The sequence below is a fragment of the Dromiciops gliroides genome, chromosome 2 (genome assembly GCF_019393635.1).
Source record: "Dromiciops gliroides isolate mDroGli1 chromosome 2, mDroGli1.pri, whole genome shotgun sequence".
In the NCBI taxonomy this organism is placed as follows: domain Eukaryota; kingdom Metazoa; phylum Chordata; class Mammalia; order Microbiotheria; family Microbiotheriidae; genus Dromiciops; species Dromiciops gliroides.
Window position 1 is genome coordinate 418,762,647 of NC_057862.1, and position 21,532 is coordinate 418,784,178.

At 39.3% G+C, this 21,532-nt stretch overlaps 1 protein-coding gene across 2 annotated transcripts in view; it reads left to right on the forward strand.

The window, feature by feature from the left end:
• Positions 1 to 5,168: 5,168 nt before the first annotated feature.
• Positions 5,169 to 21,532, forward strand: part of GARRE1 (granule associated Rac and RHOG effector 1) — a 138,691-nt gene continuing 122,327 nt past the window's right edge. Inside the window, exon 1 of one of the 2 annotated variants that reach the window (XM_043985560.1) lies at positions 5,169 to 5,274. The gene's annotated coding sequence lies outside the window, so the exon portion shown is untranslated. Of the gene's footprint in view, positions 5,275 to 5,334; positions 5,405 to 21,532 lie in introns of those variants that run through there. The other variant, XM_043985562.1, reaches the window with a different exon arrangement.

Sequence of the window (21,532 nt, forward strand, 5' to 3'; positions counted from 1 at the left end):
TGACACTTACTAGCTGTGTGACCCTGGGCAAGTCACTTAACCCTCATTGCCCCACCAAAAAAACAAACAAACAAATGTGGCCTCAGATACTCTGTAGCATAACACTGGGCAAGTCACTTAACCCTGTTTGCCTCAGTTTCCTCAACTGTAAAATGAACAAACCACTTCAGTATCTTTGCCAAGAAAACCCCAAATGGTGTCACAAAGAGTTAGACACAACTGAACAATTAAACTTAATGTTAGTGCTTTCTATTATTTCATTTAATCCTGTATATAGGTTGTTTGTACATATTTATTTATTGCAAGTTGTTCCCCCATTAAATTGTGAGCTCCTTCAGGGCAGGACCTATCTTTTCCTTCCATTTGTAGTCCCAGTGCTTAAGGCAGAGTAAGCACATAGTAGGTGCTTATCAACTGACTATGGGTCAATAGGACTTTCACCCTTTCTGGACCCAGCTGGAAATAGAGAGTAAGATTGTTCCGGTCTGGTAGTTTTTAAAGATGCAGCCTATTCCAGCTATGTAACCAATTGAAAGAATCTGTTCCCATCTATGTGGCCAGGGAAAACAGAATATCTTCTCCTTGAAGTTGGTCCCTGTACTCTCCCCATAGGGGTACCTCCATATTAGGTGATCTGTGCATATGCAAAGTAGAGCCCTATCACACTGGATCCAGAGAGCACCTGGAATAGACTTCCTGTTGGTCTTATTTCACTTCACCCAGTAGCTTGCAAAAACTTGTCATACTCTAAAACCTATGACTGATATTGATTGAGCATCTTGTCACTTAAACTGGGGCGAGATGACTTAATTTATTAAATCACCTACTACTTGGTTGCTTGTATTTTCATTCACATTGGTTAGCATAGTAGATTGAGTAAATTCCCATTAAGTGCTCTGTCTGTCTGTCTGTCTGTCTATCTATCTAGATATCTTTTAAAGCCCTTTACAACCTTGCCTTAACTTATCTTTCCAGGCTCATACATTACCCTGCTCCTACACTCTGGAGTCAAGACAAGCTGGCCTTTCTGTTCTTCATATTTGTTGTTCAGTCATTTTAGTCACGTCCTAGTCTTTCACTGACCCCATTTGGGGTTTTCTTGGAAAAGATACTGGAATGGTTTGCCATTTTCTTCTCCAGCTCAGTTTACAGCTGAGGAAACTGAGACAAACAGGGTTAAGTGACTTGACCAGGGTCACACAGCTAGCAAGTGTCTGGGGCCAGATTTGAACCCTAGAAGATAATTCTTCCTGACTCCAGGCCTGGCACTGTATCCACTGTGCCACCTAGATGCCCATGTTCTTCACATAGAATATTCTATCTGTCATTTCATTGCCTTTGCACTGGACATCTCCTTTGTCTGGAATGTACTTCCTCACTTCTGCATCACAGATTCCATTTATTCCTTGAAGTTGCAATTCATGCTTCATCTTCTACATGAGACCATTCCTGATTCCCTCAATGATTAGTGTCCTTGTTTTCTCCCTTTAGAATGTAAGCTCCTTTACCGATAGGGATTGTTTCATTTATTGTATTTGTATCTCCAGTGCCTGGCACAATGCCTGGCACATAGCAGGTATTTCAAAATGCTTATTGTTTGATTGATAGGAGCCTCTTCATTGTAATGCATCTCTGCTTTTAATTACTCTAAAAACTGAGGGTGTCCAAACCATTAGGAATATTCTTTCCTCAGAGAGAATATACTGAAATCACTTTTACTTCCTTTTCAGAAATAGATTTGGCATAACTAACGCTAAAGTCTCAAGGCCTCTGGTCATGATTACATTGTGTGTTCCTGTTTTCTACTATGTCCTTATCCAGCCACAGCTGTTTTTGAGGGCAATGGGAACAGGAAAGTAGATGAACCAGTTGTACTGGTTGATCTGGAATGGGTGTCTTCATTTGATTCCTTAACCACTTATGTGGATAAAATACACAAATGAAACAATCTCTGCCCTCAAGGAGCTTACACTCTACTAGGGGAAAACAACCTGTAAACAGAGACTTATTTGACATATACAAAATAAATAGTAATTTCTGAAGGTAGGGAAGAATTCTAAGGATTCCAAGAGAGAGAGATGAGGAGGCAGTGGAGGGTTGGGGAGGGGGAGGTAGGAGCTATATGGGCTAGGCTCTGCAGGATACCAGCTTCTGAAAATGTGCTGACCTTTGAGCTCAGAGTTCCAGGAATGTCCCATGCTGAGAATATAGCCCTAAGGATTGCACAACCAGGACTCACAGGGATGGCCCTGAATGAGGACAATGTACTGGACCTGGCATTACACAGCAGAAAGGATGACCCCAGAGCAAAAGAACTAACCCCTATTAGAGAAGATGCCTTTACTTTAGATGTGCAAACTTGGTGAGCAGGTACACGATTAAGTGCAAACCAGGTTACACAGATACCCATGGTGATGAAATCAATAGTGTTGCTCCAGCCCTGACCACCCCACACCCAACCATGTCATTCTTAGCCTTCTTTCACCTGTTGATGTCACACTCAGTAGTTGTTTATCCTGATGGTCATTCTCCATACAGACAGAGGGCTGGGCCAGTTGATCTCTGAAGGTGTAATGTGGACGATTTGGTGGTTTTCTATGTTGTACCTGATCTAGCAGTGGCCACGGTTTTCTCTGAGCAGGAGAGTCAATTGTATTTGATGGCCCAGTTTGCCTGGTGAGATGGGGTTAGGAAAATAGCTCCAGCAATACCAGGACTGAAGGGACTGGATGGAGGGCTTTTCTGGGATCCATTAAAGCTCCAAGCTGGGAATGTCTTGTCCTTGGAAACTCTGAGGCTCCTCTTCCTTCTCCTCTCTGCTTATTCAAACATGATGAAAGTGGGGGCAGCTAGTTGGCACAGTGGATAGAGCACCAGCCCCGGAGTCAGGAGGACCTGGGTTCAAATCCGGCCTCAGACACTTGACACTTACTAGCTGTGTGACCATGGGCAAGTCACTTAACACTCATTGCCCTGCAAAAAACCAACGACAAAATGCTGCAAGTTTTAGAACTTATGCTTCCCTCCTAGCTCATTATCTTTGTTTGAATTATATACCACTGGATTCACCACTGCTATCCTGTTTGCCCTTCAGCTAGATGGTGTGGTGGATAGAGTGTTGAACTTGAAGTCAGGAAGATCTAAATTCAAATCCTGCCCCAGCCACTTCCTTAGCTATATGACCCTGGGCAAGTCACTTAATCTCTCAGCATCAGTTTCTTCATCTGTAAAATAGAGATAATAATAGCACCTATTTCATTGGGTTGTTTTGAAGATCAAAGGAGGCAGCTATGTGGCTTAATCTATAGAGCACTGGGCCTGGAGTCAGGAAGACCTGAGTTTAAATACAGCCTCAGACACTGACTAGCTGTGTGACCCTGGGCAAGTAACTTAACTTCTGTTTGCCTAATCCACTGGAGAAGGAAATGGCAAACCATATTTTTGCCAAGAAAACCCCATACACATTCATGAAGAGTCAGATATGACTGAATAACAGAATACTGTGCAAACCTTAAAGCACTATATAAATGCTAACTATTATTTTTCAACTGATCTTTATACATTATAGTCTCCAGTCCTTTGCACATCTTAGTTACCCTCCATTGAATGAGTTCTAGATTCTCAATATTCTTCCTCAAATGTAATGTGCAGAACTGGATTCAATACTCTATATGTGGCTGACTAGGGCATACATAGGAAAGCAGGTAATATTTTGGGCATTCTGCTTCAATTTCAACTTTCTCTCTCTAGACAAAGTGATTAAATAAATAATATCACTGCAGTCAATTGACTGCTTTATACGTAAATCCACTATTTTTGTAATTACAAATTACAAAACTTTCTTCCCTGGTTGCCAAGCCTTCTATTCTATGTTGCCTTTTACTATTAGAATTCAAGCTTTCTCTTTTTGTATTTGTATCACTAGCACTTACCACAGTAAGGTACACAGTAAGGTACTGGTACACAGAAGGGCTTAATAAATGTTCATTCATTCCTCTTCACTCTTACCTATAAATCCAATCATTTAGCAAATCTCGTCACCTCTACAGCCACAATATCTTGTATCTTTCCCCTTTCCTTAACTCCCTTAGCCACCTGGTTCAGGCTCTCAATAGCCTATTCCTCTGACTCATCTCTCTCCACTTCAATCCAACCTCTTTATACTGCTACCAAAGTGATTCTAACTAACACAAAGTTCCGATCATGTCACCTACTCAGTAAACTCTAGCGGCCCCCTATTATCTCTAGAACCAAATATAAATCCCTTTCTTTGGCCTTTAAAACCTTTTCACAACCTGGTCCAAACCTATTTTCTTGACCTTATCACACATTACTGCCCTTGGTGTACACTATGATACAACCAAACTGGCCTTAGTGATCCTCCTACAGGGTTATTTCCTATCTCCATTGCCTTTGCACTGGCTGTTGCCCTATGCTCAGAATGCACCTTCCCCTCCCCTCTGCTTCTTAAAATCCCTATTTTTCTTCAAGGATCATACAAACACCACCATTTTTTTTAAACACCACCTTCTATATAAAACCTTTCCTTCTTTCTCCCAGACCACCTTGTATCTATTTTGTGTATCTATATATGTTGTAGAGGTTGTGTATGTAGATATGTACATGTCTTCTCAGGATCGCTCCTGGAAAGCAGAGATTTTCCACTTTTGTTTTAGGAGGCTCTTTTAAAAGAACGTTCATTTATTGATTGAATGCTAGCGTGTATTTTAACTTGCAGTATGCTGTAAATTGGGCCCGGAGCAGGGATTCAGGCTCCTGCCTTTGACTCTAAGTGTGAATCCTTACCTTTCCTAAGGCTCAGTTTCTCTTTCCGTAAAATGGGAGGAGGGAGGAGGTTTGATTTATTAATTCCCATTCTCCAGAACCTGACAGCTCCTAATTCCAGCTTTCCGAGTCAGGGACAGCCAAGGTGTGAGGGGAATCCCCCAGGCAGACCCTCCCCGGTCTAGTTTTCAAGTGCCCAACCCATAATCCGCTCCTCCAGCCAGATACCCCAGAGACAGTCTCCTCGAGCGCCCCTCCCACCTCGAGGCACCGCCTCCAGGCAGCTTGCTCCTCCTGGCCATCCTCCTCCCCTGCGGTCCGGGACTCAGTCCCGCCCCTTCTCGCGCTTCGGTCAGCCAGCCAGTCTGTCAGTCAGTCAGCCTCAGGGCTGCCAGCAGCCGCAAGGTGGGGCGGGGCTGGGTGCGTGACGTCATTTCCGGTGTACACAGACTGGCCGTCGCGGGCTCGGGGGGCGAGGACGCGTCGCAGGTGAGGAGCTGAACCTCTGGGCAGGGTTGGAAGCCGGATAGGGGTCGGGCCTTGTGTTTCGGTAGGGCAGGACGTCTTTCCCTCGGTCGGTCCATCCCTGTCTTCAGGGGAGGGGAGGCCCGGGACGGCGGTATGCGCTACGCTGCGCTCTTGTCTCCTCCGCGGGGCCGGGGCCGCGGGGGGCGGCGGGAAAGGACGGAAGCCGGGAGGGGCTGTACGGCCCGGGCTGTGGGCCGATCTCGGTGCTTATGTTGGACCCCCACCCGAGGAGCTGGGGTCGGGGAGCCGGGAACTGCAGCATCGGGCTGAGACGGACCCGAAGCAACTGAGCCTCACGCTGACACCTGTCACTGCACTCGACGGGCGGGCGGAGGGACGGGGTGGGGGCCGGCAGCACCGAGGCGCCGCCGGAGCCTGGGTGTGGAGGGTACTTTGGGAATGGGGCGGGCCTGGAATAGGGGGCACAGGAGTTATTCTCCTTGTTTTTGGTGAGAGCTTCTTTAAGGAAGAGCGAAAAGATTCGGCTTTCTCGGTCCTGTGCTTCCTCACAATCTCCCATCTTTTCCTTGGCTTGGTCTGCCCTCAGACACCTCCCTCCTCTCCCCGCCTCCCGCCCCCCCCCCCCCCCCCCCCCGTCTATCTGGGACCAGGACAACCGAGGGTTGTTGGGTGGCGGGTTTACCCCCTACATTCCAGGTTAGTATATAAACATTGTGTATCACCAGGGCACTGGGTCAGAAATGTATGTAAATCTTGCTTATGTAGGGTGACTCATACCTGCCCAAATCTGAGCTCAACAAGGTTTAACACAAGTTCCCTCACTCCCTTCCCCCTCCCCAACAGTTGGCCAAGGGCAAGAAGAGAAGCCCCTAATCTTTCTGAGGTTGAAGTACTGCCTGGAACACCCGAGTCAAAGCTTTCAGAGCTGCAAGCTACTCAGTATTCCTTTACACGCATTAGTTAAAGGGCATGTTTCCCAGGGAATCCCATAAAGCTGTGCTGCCCCCGTGTTTGATCGATGGTTTGGAGAACTCCATGTACCCGAAGGAGAGAAACAGTTTTTCTTCTGTTTTGTGGTTTTTCACCCTTTCACTCCAAAAACAAAAGCAAAGCAAAGCAAAACAAAAAAAAATCTACTTGAGGAGTAGCCATCTTTTAGATGGTTTCGCTGGTAAAAATAGGAATGATTCCAGTTGGGGGATGGGTAGGTTTTAAGTGCCCTTCTGCCCTGATCTTCTCCCCCCCAACCCTCCCCCCCCCAGTATTTAGATTGTTTACTTAAACGGTCAACTTTTTTCACGTTGCCACCTAGACCTTTCAATCTATTTCATCTTTCTGTTTATCATTTTCTAGTCCACATCCTGACACTTTTCCTTTTGCATAGCAAAGGAAACGTGCTTTTCCTGTTCCAGTTAGGCGTGTTCAAACGTGTCATGTGCTGGTCCATGTAGTGATTGCATTTTTCTATACTGCCCTTTTTGTGGTGGCAGAGAGCACCAACATGCACTGTAGGAAGTCTGGCCTGCCAGTGTGTAGTGTGTACTAGGATATAGTCCCTTGCGCGTGTATGAAACAGAAAGCCTGCTCTAACATTCACAGTTTTAGTAGGGAGGAGTCTTTTAAAAAGCACTGGTGGTGCAATGAATGACTGTCCTAAGAAAAAGGTAATAATTGAATGTATGTCTTTTCCTTGCTCCTAATACTGCCCGCTTGCAGTACTCTCTGAGTAAACTAAACATTTCTGCTTGGCATGATAAGAATTTTGTTTATACCCACTCGAGAATTTGCCAGATGCAGACTTAAAGTTCCAAAGCAGTTACTAATTCTGTGTGTGTGGGTGTGTTTGTGGGATAATGCCTTTGTATTTTCTTGCTTTTATATATGTTGATAGTTCAAAGTTTGACTGGATGTAGTCTGTACTTCCTCTTTATGTTTTTTCTTTCTAAGAGAAGTTACTCAAAATATCCAGGGGAATCTTTAAACAAATGTTTCTTCAGATTTTTTTTTTTTTGCTTAGGTAATTTATTGATATTTTCATTGGTTGATTTTATTTTCCTGCAGACTTCACGAGTAACTGACTTTCCATGTGAGGTGTTCAGGTTTGCCGTAGTCACTTTTCACTGTAGCATTTGAGATACTAATCTACCTCTATTTTTGCACACAAATACGTAGGTTAACATTGGAGACAAAGATAGAAAAGTCTTCTCAGATTCCCTTGGCAGGCTTAGAGTTTTTCAATCTAAAATTATCTCCATATTTGTGGAAGACGGACCATGTTTCAACTATTATCCTTTTTAACTAGTTAAATGTTTAAGCTGAATAATTTTGTAAGTGGTTTTCTGATGAGCCATGATTTAAATCAGGGTTAGTATAGTGGAGCTTCTAAGTCCATGGGAAAAGAGCTTTGGTTTGAATGGGAAATCGATTTGTTTTGCTGTGCCAAAGTACACTTTTTTTAATGATTAAAAATTTTTTTAGTTGATGTTAGCACAGAGAGCACGATCTCCTTTATTAAATTTGACAACATAGACTGAATGACTTATCTAGGGGTCATGTAAAAAGACGGTGGCAGAGCCAGGATTAGAATCCAGATTGTCTGTACTTTGCTCTTGCCATGTTACCATGCTGCTTCTGTTTGTTGACTTCAATTCAAAATCATTTATCATAATAATACATTACATTTAAGGTTCACAGGGCACTTTACATATTTTTTTAGTAGATTCTCATAACAATTTGGTAAAATAAGTATTCCACATTTTATAAAGAAGGAAAATGGGGGCAGCTAGGTGGCATAGTGGAATAGAGCACTGGCCCTGGAGTCAGGAGGACCTGAGTTCAAATCCGACCTCAGACACTTCACACTTCCTAGCTGTGTGACCCTGGGCAAATCACTTAACCCCAATTGCCTCACCAAAAAAAGAAGAAGGAAAATGAAGGTTAGAGATTGTGACCTGTCCAAAATCACATAGCATTTTTTTATGGTGATGCAGAGATTTTAATAAAATACATCTGACTTCCAAGTTCTATTATACCGTTCTGCCTCTTATTCAAAGATGAATAAGACAAAAGATCCCTGCTTACATGGAGTTTACAATCTAATAAGAAACAACAGACACAAATGTAATTGCATAAGGCAAAGTGTGATAGATGTATGAGTGGTATCAACAAACTATTGCCAACATTCAGAAGAAACAGATCATTTTAGTTTGGAGTGATCATGCAAGGAGGCTGATGGATTACTTGAGGACAAGAGTTCTGAGCTTCAGTAGGGCTAAAAACCAGTTGGGGAGGGGGCCCCCTCTAAAGCCAACTCTAATATTGTAAAGGGTGGGAGCAGGTTATATAGAAATGGAGCAGGTCAAAACTTCCATACTGATCAGCATTGGTGTGGAGCCCATTGGTGGCTGCTGAATCTCCAGCTGTGGAAGATCCCATCTCAAAAAAGAAAAATTGAGTTGAAACTTGTATATTTTACAAACTTTTGGGCCCCTGTGGTTCATAGTAGCCCCAATGCATTTTCTAAAAGTGATTTTCCTCAAGCGAAGTTTTTTTTAATTTTCAGATTTTTTCAAATTACATATAAAACAATTTTTAACATTTTTTTCCAAATGTTGAGTTCCAAATTCTCTTTCTCTCTCCCCTCCCTACTCCTTGGGAAGCTAAGCAGTTCTTCAAATGAAATTTGTGAGCGTATCACTTCCCTACTCAGTGAACTCCATTGGCTCCCTTTTGCCTCTTGGATAAAAGATAAACTTCTCTATTTGGCAAAGTCCTTCACTACCTGGCTCCAGTCTATCTCTAATACAGCCTCATTATACCTACTCAATCAGTACTTCCCTTCCAACATTATACAGTTTAGACAAACTGTTCCTCACACATTGAACTCCCATCTCCAGTTTCTGCCTTTTCACTGGCCTTACTCCGTATCTACCCTTACCTTTCCCTCATAGAATCCCTTACTTCCTTCAAGACTCAGTTTAAGCACTAACTTCAACATGAAACTTTTCTGCATCTTTACTACTTTCGACCCTCCTGTAAGCGTCCCCCTTTTTAGTTACCTTGAATTTATTTTATGTTTATCATGTATATACTTACATACCTACTTTTTATCTCCTCTGATAGAATGTAAGTTTCTTGAAAGGAGGGATTGTTTCGTTTTTGTCTTTCTATCCCGGTCACTTAGCCTGTGTGGAATGGAATAGGTACTTAATAAATGCTTGTTGGTTGATTGATTCCTTTACTATTTATCAAGCCTTTGGGGTTTGAGCTGATTGGCTGGCCTTCCTCACCTTTAGGTTTGCTAAACCTGGCTACCATTCCTTCCCCCCAATACCTAATGCTGTTTGTTTTACTGGAGTATAATGGGAGGACAAAGGAAGTAGGTAAAGGATTCTAGTGCCTAGAAACCAGGAACCTCATGAAGATTCTCAAGTAGGCAAAGAATAACAAACCCTTGGTACACTGCACATATCTGATCAATGTACATGATGTTCTTACCTAAGATGTCCAAACCATCTTCAGTGTGGTCTGGATCGATGTTCACATATGTTTGTATATAGATGAATGATGATAAGAGATATTTCTGTCAAGCATTTGTAAAAGATACCAAAACAGGAAAGTTGATGTTTGAACTGTACAGTAAACTCTGTGCTATTGGATGTTTTCCATAAAATAGATAGACATCTTCAGTGGGTTTTGTTTTGTTTTGTTTTTGTTTCAGTGGGTTTTTAATAAGCATATGAAATTGTTATTAGAAATCTTTTAACCTGATCCAGTTACTACTATCCTAGAAAATATTAGTCATAATAGTAATTTGCTTTGTAATTTCAGATAAAATAAATGAACAAGTATTCTTTCAGAGAGTAGTTTAAAATATAACTCCATATTGAAATATATTTTCCTAAGAATAACTTCTTATAGACTGAAGTATATTTCTGGTAGATGGATGGCTTTTAGTAATAGCTTTTTGGGGGCAGCTAGGTGGCACAGTGGATAGAGTACCGGCCCTGGAGTCAGGAGGACCTGAGTTCAAATCCGGCCTCAGACACTTAACACTTACTAGCTGTGTGACCCTAGGCAAGTCACTTAACCCCAATTGCCTCACCAAAAAAAAAAAAAAGACCATTGGAACTGGAGGCAGAGGGACAGGTTCAAATTTTGTCTGATATTTCCTAGCTGTCTAACCATGAATAAATCATAGCCCCTCTGAGCTTTAATTTCCCCATCTGTAAAGTGAGGATAATTTTACTTTCAGTATCTAACTCAGAGGCTTGTTGTAAAGTTTAAATGAGTTACAAAGTATGCATATAAAGTACTATAAAAATCTTAAAGGGCTTTGTAATCATCTGCTGTGGTCATTCTGTTATGTCTAGATGGTTTGTTGTGGTCAGGTTTTACTTGTTTGTTTTTTGATTTTTTGTTTTACAAAGATAGGTTTGAAGAAGGGACTAAAACACGTAATGAAAAGGAAAAAGTAGTCTTCTTGTGGCCAGTTATGTTTGAATAAAGAATTTCAAAAGTAGTTCAATAGTATCCAATACAGAGATGACCTGAGCTTTCTTTTGTCCTTTTGCCTAGAAAGACTTAAACTAAAATATAGCTGTTCTATTGGAGGAATTTAACTCAGTCTTTAGGTCTAAGTACCCTTCTTATGTAGTTAGCTGCATAGATTCATCTTTACTTTTAGTGTGCCTGTGTCAAATTCTGAGTTGGTTCTAGACTTTAAAGTGTTTAATTATTTAATGCCTTATGTTAATTGTTACCATACATATTTAATATTCGTAGATTTTCTACTATGAATATTTTACCATTAGTTAATATTGTTCTGGAGGCTGCAGTTTGTAAAGAGCCAGGCCTGGAGTCAGGAAGACCTGAGTTAAAATGTGGACTCAGACATTAACTGTGTGTTCCTGGGCAAGTCACTTGACCTCTGTTTGCCTTAATCTATTGGGAAAGGAAATGGCAAACCACTCTAGTATCTTTGCCAAGAAAACCCCGTGGACAGCATTGCTGTGCTATAGTCCATGGGGTCACAAAGAATCAGACAGGACTGAAGGACTGAAACTCAAATATTGCTCTAGTTGGGTAATGGATAGAAAGCTAGCCTAGAAGTTGAGAAGATTGGAGATTCTGACACATACCAGTTGTGGGCCCTGGGCAAGTCATTTAAATCTGTGTTCTAGGCCAGGACATCTTAAACTTTTTCCCCAAGAAATTTTTACCAGCCCCTGGTATATAGGTATATAAAATAGGTATACATAACCTTTTACTTTTGCCAAATTTTTCCATAACTCCCACATTCAATTATTCAACCCCATATGGGGTTGGGACCCACAGTTTAAGAAGCTTTGCTCTAGGTAAATTGCAGAGAAGGTGTTGATTTGTCTGGATAAGGAAGTTTTCCTTAGCTGGAAGTTCCATATACTAATGAAATCATGGGTCAGTCCCTTTGCTCATCCTAATATTGTTCATTCAAATAAATGTAGATGATGTTATGTGATTATGTGAATCATTTCAAGCTCTGATTATTTCCAAGGTGGGAAAAGCTATTTTGTAGTAGCTCACATTTATTTTAGTACTTTAAGTGAGAAAAATACTTCTTTCACTCACATTAACACTTTAAAGTTTGTAGTACAAATATTATTATCCTCCTTTTAAAAAGGAGGAAATTGAAGCTCCAAAAGATTACATGCCTTGCCAATGTCATATGGCTAATAAATATAGGAACTAAGACTAGAATCCAGGTATTCTTACTTTAGTGTTAGTCTACTTAATATTACAACATGCCATTTTTTCATATTTGATAAACATACCTCTTTTGTCATATCATATACAGTAATACTTTACTTATCTATTACTGTCTGAGAGTGTTCTCCATAAATGGTTTCCAGACAACAGAAACTTACCCCTTCAAGTGCCCAAATGTTAATAATTTTTGTCAGAAATGTCAATATATTTCAAAAATATGCATGCACACCTTGACCTTCTGATGCTGAGTGTCCTTTGATAGATAACAATTTCATATATGTTCACCTTTACTTGGTCCACAATGTGACTCATATATTCCTTATTGTTGTCATTTTTTCCACATAATTCCATAAATATTCTTGAAAGGAGCTACTCAGTTCATTGGAAGCCTTAATTTCTTTTAACATTTTATGGACCTATATAGTTATATAAAAAAATGCTCTAAATGATTATTTGTTAGAGAAATTAAATTAAAACAACTTTGAAATATCATTTCACACTTATTAGATTAGCTAAAATCATAGAAGGGAAAAATGACAAATGTTGGAGGGGATGTGGAAAAATTGGGATACTAATAAGAACTGTGAACTGATTCAACCATTTTGGAGAGCAATCTGGAATTATGCCCAAAGAGTTCTAAAACTGTGTGTACCCTTTGACTAGCAATACCATTATTAGGTCTGTTTCCCAAGCTGATCAGGGAAAAAGGAAAATAACCTATATGTTCTAAAATATTTATAGCAATTCTCTTTATAATGGCAAAGAATTGGAAATTAAAGGGATGTTTATTAATTGGGCAATGGCTAAACAAGTTGTGTTATATGATTGTGATGGAATACCTCTGTGCTGTAAGAAATGATGAGCTGGTTGATTTTAGAAAAACATGGAAAGACATATGTAATGTGTGTATGCATAGTATGGTTTTCTTATATATACTCTCTCTATATATATATACACACACACACACACATATATGAAGAATAAAATGAGCAGAACCAAAAGAACATTGTATACAGTAACAGCACGACCAGGTTATTCCGAGTATTACAAATACTTAGATCAACTACAGAGAACCTATGAAGAAAGATGCTATCCACCTCTAGAGAAAAGAACTGATAAATAAAAGTATGCATAAAATGTGTGTGTATGCGTGTGTGTGTATAGAGAGAGAATATATAAATAAACCGTACTATGTATACACACATACACACATACATACATACATACACACATTTATACATATCTGTGTCAAGTGGTGGCCTTCTCTAGTTTGGGACAGGGAGAGGAGGAGACAGTTGGGAACTTAAAATGTAACCTTCCCCTCCCACCATGGATACCGGTGCATCAGCAGCATGCTGCCTATCTGTTAACTCTTACTTGGTAACCAGTCTACTTCTTTTCAGATAATTTTTATAGCACATTTGTGGCATAGAGTCAGCTAGTGGCCAGTAGATAGAATGCTGGGCCTAGAGTCAGGAAGGCATGAGTTCAACTCTGGCCTTGTGACCCTGGGCAAGGCACTCTCTGCTGTTTCTTCAACTGCAAAATGGGGATAATAATAATATGTATCTTGCAGGGTATTTGTGAGGATAAGATGAGGTAATATTTGTAAAAAGCTCTTAGTAGTGCCTGGCACATACAAGGCACTATATAAATGCTTATTTTCTTCCCTTCTCTGTGCAAATCGTCATGTGTTATAGCGAACTTAAACACAGTATGTATTCTCATTGCCCTTTAATTTACCCATAATTTTGGTTCTTCTGAATTGTAGTACTTTGTTATTTATGGGCTATATAACATCACCAAGAAAGAACTGTTTCAAAAATGTATGTCTGTGTCAGGGAGCAGCTTGAGATCATTGAGAATGCTGCAAAATATCCCAAATGACAAGACAGCAAAATATCTTTCTTTTATTCCATTCTCGCCCCATGTTCATTGCATCTTTATGGTGCTTGCCCAAGTACTTTATTGAAAGTACTGATATACTAATTCCGTAGGTTGGCCACCCAACTATGTCTTGATCTGAGTGATATACATTGTTCATTTGCTTAGCTTTTCCTTTGTGGGTTGCTAGATAGATTTCTTTTGAGTGGCTTTGGCTTTAATTGAGGAGGCCTGATAGTCTTCTGTGACTCCATGTAATAAGCACAATGACATTTGAAAATAGGGGAATCTGGACAGCCTCACCATCTAATAGAGAATCCCTCTTTAATTAGACCAAAAGCTGGTCATCCTCCAAGACTTTATTGAACACCTTTGGTAAACACCGAATGCCAGTTTTATACTTTGTTTGATAATCAAGTTTAGAGGTTCCTTGGACAAAATTATCTTTGTGGTTACATATATAATGGAGTCTTAAATGATTTGAACATGTGCATGGGAGACACCTTATTGGAGGTGAGCCTTTGTTTTTCTCTAACATATACAACATACACACATATGTATATATGATACATATTTATTTATTTTTTATTTTTAAATTTTTTTTTAGTGAGGCAGTTGGGGTTAAGTGACTTGCCCAGGGTCACACAGCTAGTAAGTGTTAAGTGTCTGAGGCCAGATTTGAACTCAGGTACTCCTGACTCCAGAGCCGGTGCTCTATCCACTGCACCACCTAGCTGCCCCCATATTTCTTTATTTTTAAAAATTAATTTTAAAAATAATAAATGTTTTAATTTAAAGTTTTGAGTTTGAAATTGTATCCCTCCTTCCCTCCTCTTTACGCTCCCTGAGGTTGTAAGCAAGCAAATATAGGTTATACATGTGCAATTATGTAAAAGATTACTATAACATTAGTCATTTTGTATAAGAAAATTCAAATAAAAGAAAAAAATGAAAGAAATAAAATGAAAAATAGCATGTTTCAGTTTGTGTTCAATCAATGTAACTTCTTTCTTTGGAGGTAGATAGTATGCTTCATCATTAATTCTTTGGGATTGTCTTGGATCATTGCATTGCTGAGAATAGTTAAGTCATTCACAGTTCTTCATCAAACAGTATTGTTGTCATTGTGCAATTGTGCACAATGCTCTCCTGGTTCTGCTTACTTCAATATACATCAGTTCATATAAGTCTTTCTAAGCCTTTCTGATATCACCCTGCTTGCATTACAGTCATGTACCACAGCTTGTTTAGCCATTCCCTGATTGATGGACATCCCTTCAATTTTCAATTCTGAGCTACCACAAAAAGAGCTGCTATAAATATTTTTGTACAAATAGGTCTTTTTCTCTTTTTTGGGATGTTTTTGGGATATAAACCTAGGAGTGGTATTGCTGGATCAAAGGGTATGCACAGTTTGATAGCCCTTTGGTCATAGTTCAGAATTGTCCTCAAGAATGGTTGAATCAGTTCACAACTCCACTAAAAGTGGATTAGTGTCCCAGTTTTCCCACATCCAACATTTTCCCTTTTTGTTATATTTGCCACTCTGATAGGTGTGAGGTGGTACCTCAGAGTTATTTTAATTTTAATTTCTCTGATCAATAGTGATTTAGTGCAGTTTTTCATGACTGTGGATAACTTTAATTTCTTTGTCAGAAAACTTCCTGTTCATATCCTTTGACCATTTTAATATATATTTTTCAATCTTTAAAAATCAAGCAAAGAGGGGCAGCTAGGTGGCACAGTGGATAGAGCACCAGTCCTGGAGTCAGGAGTACCTGAGTTCAAATCCAGGCTCAGACACTTAACACTTACTAGCTGTGTGACCCTGGGCAAGTCACTTAACCCTAATTGCTTCACTAAAAAAAAAAAAATCAAACAAAGAGCAGCTAGGTGGCTCAGTGGATAAAGCACTGGCCTTGGAGTCAGGAGGACCTGAGTTCAAATGATGACTCAGGCATTTGACACTTACTACCTATATGGCCCTGGGCAAGTAAGTCACTTAATCCTCATTGCCCTGCCCCAAAACATAAATAAATAAATCAACCAATAAATAGTGGCATATCATTTGTTCCTCTGTGTAACTGTAAAGGATGTGGTCTGTAGAAGAAAATTGTCTGTGAAAGTCATCCGGTTTTAACAACCATATAAAAGATTGCTCCAAATCATTAATAACAAGAGAAATGCAAATCACAACTCCTCTTACATTTCTTCTCACATTCAAACAATTATCAAAGATGACAAAAGATGGGAATAGTTAATGTTGTAAGGACCAATCAGCACTCTAATACATTATTGGTGGCACCTTGAATTAGTACTCGTTCTAGAAAGCACCTTGGAATTATACAAAGAAAATGGCTAAAATGTTTATACCTTTTGGAACAGAAATTGATAGTTATATACTCCAAAGAAAGAGAGAAAGATCTTATATGTACCAAAATATTCATAGCACTTTTTATAGTAGCAAAGACTGGGAAGCAAAGTAAATGTTGATAGATTGGGCAATGGTTAAATAAATTGAGGTATATGAATGCCATGACAAATTAATGTATCTTAGGAAAGACAAATACAGAGAAGCATGGGAAAACTTATATGAACTGATGCAAAGTAGAGTAAGCAGAACCCGGAAAATAATATGTATAATATAAATAGAGATAACAAAAAAGGAACTGAATACTGTATAATTATGCACACTTGGCCTTAGAGGAAAAAAAGAGAAAATGCACTTCCCTCACTTTTTTGAAGACCTGGGAGACTATGGATGTATTACATTGTATGTATCTTCAGACTCAATTGATGAGTTGGTTAGTATTAATGAACTGCTTTTCTTTTCTCTCCCACTTGTTCATTCTCATTCTTATTCATTCTCTCTCTCATCCAAAGTCACATGGCTAGAAAGTGTCTGAGACTGAATTTTAACTAAGGTTTTCCTGATTCCAGGCCCAGTACTTTATCTACTGAGCCATCTTCCTGCCCAGTTTAGGTGCTTACTACATGCTTTTTGATTAACTGGTTGCTACACTTGTAGGTCGTTCAACAGTTAACAAAAGATTTACTTGTGTCAGGAGGAAGATGTTCAGTAAGGATAATCATTGAGGACACTCTAATTTGATTTGGCTGATTTAAGTTCTTTTTCTTGAGTTGCCCATTGTGAAAATAAACATTGAATTTTTTTCCCCTAAAGGAAAATTTCCCTCAGTTTTCATTGGTAAAGCAAGAAGAGCAAAATTCCCTGCTATAAACATATATAGTCAAGCAAAACAAATACTAACATTGGCCATGTCTAAAAAAAAAGTTTCTGTTTGCAATCTGAGTCTATCACCTCTCTATTAGGAGATGGGTAGCCTCTTTCCTCGAGAAGAGCCTTTTGGGATCTATTTGTACAAAAATATTTATAGCAGCTCTTTTTGTGGTGGCTAAGAATTGGAAATCAAAGGAATGCCCATCAATTGTGGAATGGTTAAACAAGCTGTGGTATGTAAATGTGATGGAATATTATTGTGCTATAAGAAATGACAAGCAGGATGGTTTCAGAAAGGCCTAGAAAGACTTTATGAACTGATGTATAGCGAAGAGAGCAGAACTAAGAGAACATTGTGCACAGAGACTGCAATACTGTTTGATGAAGAACTGTGAAAGACTTAACTATTCTCAGTAGTATAATGATCCAAGACAATCCCAAAAGACTGTTGATACATACTATCCATGTCCAAAGAAAGAATTGATATTGATAGAACACAGACTGAAACATATTTTTCACTTTCATTTTTTCTTTTACTCAAGTTTTCTTATCCAAAATGCCTAATATAGTAATGTTTTGCATAATCGTACATATATAACCTATATCTGATTGCTTACTGCCTCAGAGAGGGGTAAGGGGAAGGGAGGGAAGGAGGGATAAAAATTGAAACCCAGAACTATAAAGAAAAATGTTTATTACTTAAAAAATAATAAAATAAAAGTATGGGGAAAAAAAAGAAGAGCTTTTTGGAATCATGGTTGGTCATTGTATTGATCAGAGTTCCTAATGCTTTAAAAGTCTATTATGGGGGGCAGCTAGGTGGCGCAGTGGATAAAGCACCGGCCCTGGATTCAGGAGTACCTGAGTTCAAATCCGGCCTCAGACACTTGACACTTACTAGCTGTGTGACCATGGGCAAGTCACTTAACCCCCATTGCCTAAAAAAAAAAAAAAAAAAAGTTTATTATCCTTGACCCTGGGAAAGTCACTTAACCCCCATTGCCCAGCAAAAAAACCAGAAAAAAACAAAAGTCTATTATCTTTACAATTTTGTTGTTCTTATATACATTTTTCTTCCGGTTCTGCTCACTTCACCCTTCAGGAGTTCACACAAATCTTCCCAAGTTTTTCTAAAACCATCTCCTTCATCATTTCTTATAGCACAGTTCTACTCAATCAAATGTACATACCATAACTTGTTCATCTATTCCCTAATTGTATTCTCTTAGTTTCCAATACTTTGCCACCACAAAAAGAACTGCTATAAAATTTTTTTTTTTTTTTGGTGAGGCAATTGGGGTTAAGTGACTTGCCCAGGGTCACACAGCTAGTAAGTGTCCAGTGTCTGAGGCCGGATTTGAACTCAGGTCCTCCTGAATCGAGGGCCAGTGCTCTATCCGCTACACCACTTAGCTGCCACTTGCTATAAATATTTTTATACATATGTGTCATTTTCCTCTTACTCTGATCTCTTTGGGATATAGACCTTGTAGTGGTATTGCCAACTCAAAACGTATTGCAGAGTTTAATAGCTTTCTGGGCATAGTTCCATATCACTTTCCAGAATGGCTGGAATAATTCACAGCTCCACCAACAGTGCACTAGTGTACTTGTTTTCCTACATCCCCTCTAGCATTTGTCATTTTCCATTTTTGTCATCTTAACCAATCTAATGGGTGTGAAGTACCACCTTAGAATTGCTTTATTTTGTATTTCTTTAATTATTAGTCATTTAGAGCACTTTATATGGTTATTGATAGTTTTGATGTCTTTCTCTGAAAATTCCCTGTTCACATCCTTTTGACCATTTGTTAATTGGAGAATGGCTTTTATTCTTATAAATTTAAAATCTTAGAAATGAGACCTTTGAATTTTATATAATCAGAATTTTCTCTTTCATCTTCTGTGACCCTCTCTACCTTCTGTTTCGTCATGAACTCTTCCTTTATCCATAGATCTGACAAGCAATTTTTTCTATTCTCTTAATTTGTTTATGATGTCACTTTTCACGTCTAAATCATGTACCCATTTGGAGCTTATCTTGGTATATAGTATGAGATGTTGATTTATATCTAGTCTTTGCCAGACTTTCCAGTTTTCTTAGCAGTTTTTGTTTACTAATGAGTTCTTGTTCCAATAGCTGTGATCTTTGGGTTTATTAAACAGTAGGCTACTGTGTTCATTTGCTTTATGCTGTATTTCTAACATAATCAACTTTTCCACTATTCAACCACTCTATTTCTTAACTACTACTAAATTGTTTTAATGATTATGGCTTTGTAATATAGTTTGAGATATGGTACTATCAGGCCCTTTTCTTCCCACTTTTTTCACTAATTCTCATAAGATCTCCCCCCCCCCCCCCCCAGGGCAGTGAGGGTTAAGTGACTTGCCCAGAATCACACAGCTAGTAAGTGTCAAGTGTCTGAAGCCAGATTTGAACTCAGGTCCACCTGAATCCAGGGCCAGTGCTTTTTCCAGTGCACCACCTAGCTGCCCCCTCTCATAAGATTCTTGATCTTTTGTTCCTCCGGGTGAATTTAAATTTTTTTTCAAAGAAAAACTAATCTCATTTGATGGGGGCAGAATTTAGTATATTGCTCCTATTACAGATTATCTTTCATCATTTTCTTTTCTTTCTTTTTTTTTTTTTTAAAGTGAGGCAATTGGGGTTAAGTGACTTGCCCAGGGTCACACAGCTAGTAAGTGTTAAGTGTCTGAGGCCAGATTTGAACTCAGGTCCACCTGAATCCAGGGCCAGTGCTTTTTCCAGTGCACCACCTAGCTGCCCCCTCTCATAAGATTCTTGATCTTTTGTTCCTCCGGGTGAATTTAAATTTTTTTTCAAAGAAAAACTAATCTCATTTTATGGGGGCAGAATTTAGTATATTGCTCCTATTACAGATTATCTTTCATCATTTTCTTTTCTTTCTTTTTTTTTTTTTTAAAGTGAGGCAATTGGGGTTAAGTGACTTGCCCAGGGTCACACAGCTAGTAAGTGTTAAGTGTCTGAGGCCAGATTTGAACTCAGGTACTCCTGACTCCAGGGCCGGTGCTCTATCCACTGTATCACCTATCTGTCCCCTTTAATCATTTTCTAATCAAGAAAACCTGAGTTTGAATCTAGCCTTGGCCACTTACTAGCTGTGTGACTCTGGGCAAGACCACTCAGCTTCAGTTTCCTCATTTGTAAAATAGGGATAATAATAATAATAATAATACCTCAGGCTGATTGTAAAATATTTTGCAAATCCATAAAGTGTGTGAAGTTTAAAATCTAACTGTTATGGCTAAAAGTCTAACGTGTGGTTGCCTTAAATGAGAAGTGTATAGCACCAATCTTTGGGCATTAAGCATTTATTAAAACATATTAGGGGTTAGTAAAGAGAACACATGGAGTTCTGAAAGAAGAAACCTAGTTACCCTGGTGACTCTGCTGGGACCTCCAATCAAAAAGCAAGATCCCCTGTTCTCTCAAGTGGAAGCTCCCTGCAGGCCCGCCCAGGCAGGATCCTTACACACAGCTCCAAGCTGATTGGCTGGTAGCATTTATTGACATGACTTATAGGCATTTCTATAAATAGATGTGACTTCTGTAGGCTAGTCACATGCTTTCTCCTCAGGGGGGCGTTGCCCTGGTTCTCACAAAGTCTTTCTAAAGGGGGGAGGGGGTAAGCACCCTGATTCTCACAAGTGACATATCAATGTTAGTTATTATTACAGTTTTAAATTGACCTCATTTTCATAAGAGCAATGTGATGTGACCCTGATTTTCTTAGTAAAGTAGGAAGTTAGGATTTCTGTAGAGGGAAGAGTAAAGCTTAAGGAAGAAAAAAGAGGTCTCAAACAGTCACTGAGGGTGGTAAGGTAAAAAGTCAATAAGTTAGCATAGAATTGGAAAAAAAATTATGGCGTATGAATGTAATGGAACGTTATTGTGAATACAGAGAAACATGGAAAGATCTATATGAAACTGATGCAGAATGGAGTAAGCAGAGCCAAGAAAGCAATATATACAATAACTACAACAAGTTCAAGTGAAAATAATCACAAAAAATCAAAAGTGAATGTTATTGAGGGGCAGCTAGGTGGTGCAGTGGATAGAGCACGGGCCCTGGAGTCAGGAGGACCTGAGTTCAAATCCAGCCTCAGACACTTGACACTTACTAGCTGTGTGACCTTAGGCAAGTCACTTAACCCCCATTGCCCCACAAAAAAAAACAAAAAAAAAAACCCCAAAACCAAGCAGGACTTGAAAGAAGGTTTGTGTGAAGATTCTCCCATCCTATCCATTTGTAGAGGTGAGAGGTCCAAAAGTGGTGTACTTTCAGACTTTTTTAATGTTTTAGTTATGCTTATTTTTTTTCTTTAAAAAATACTATTTGT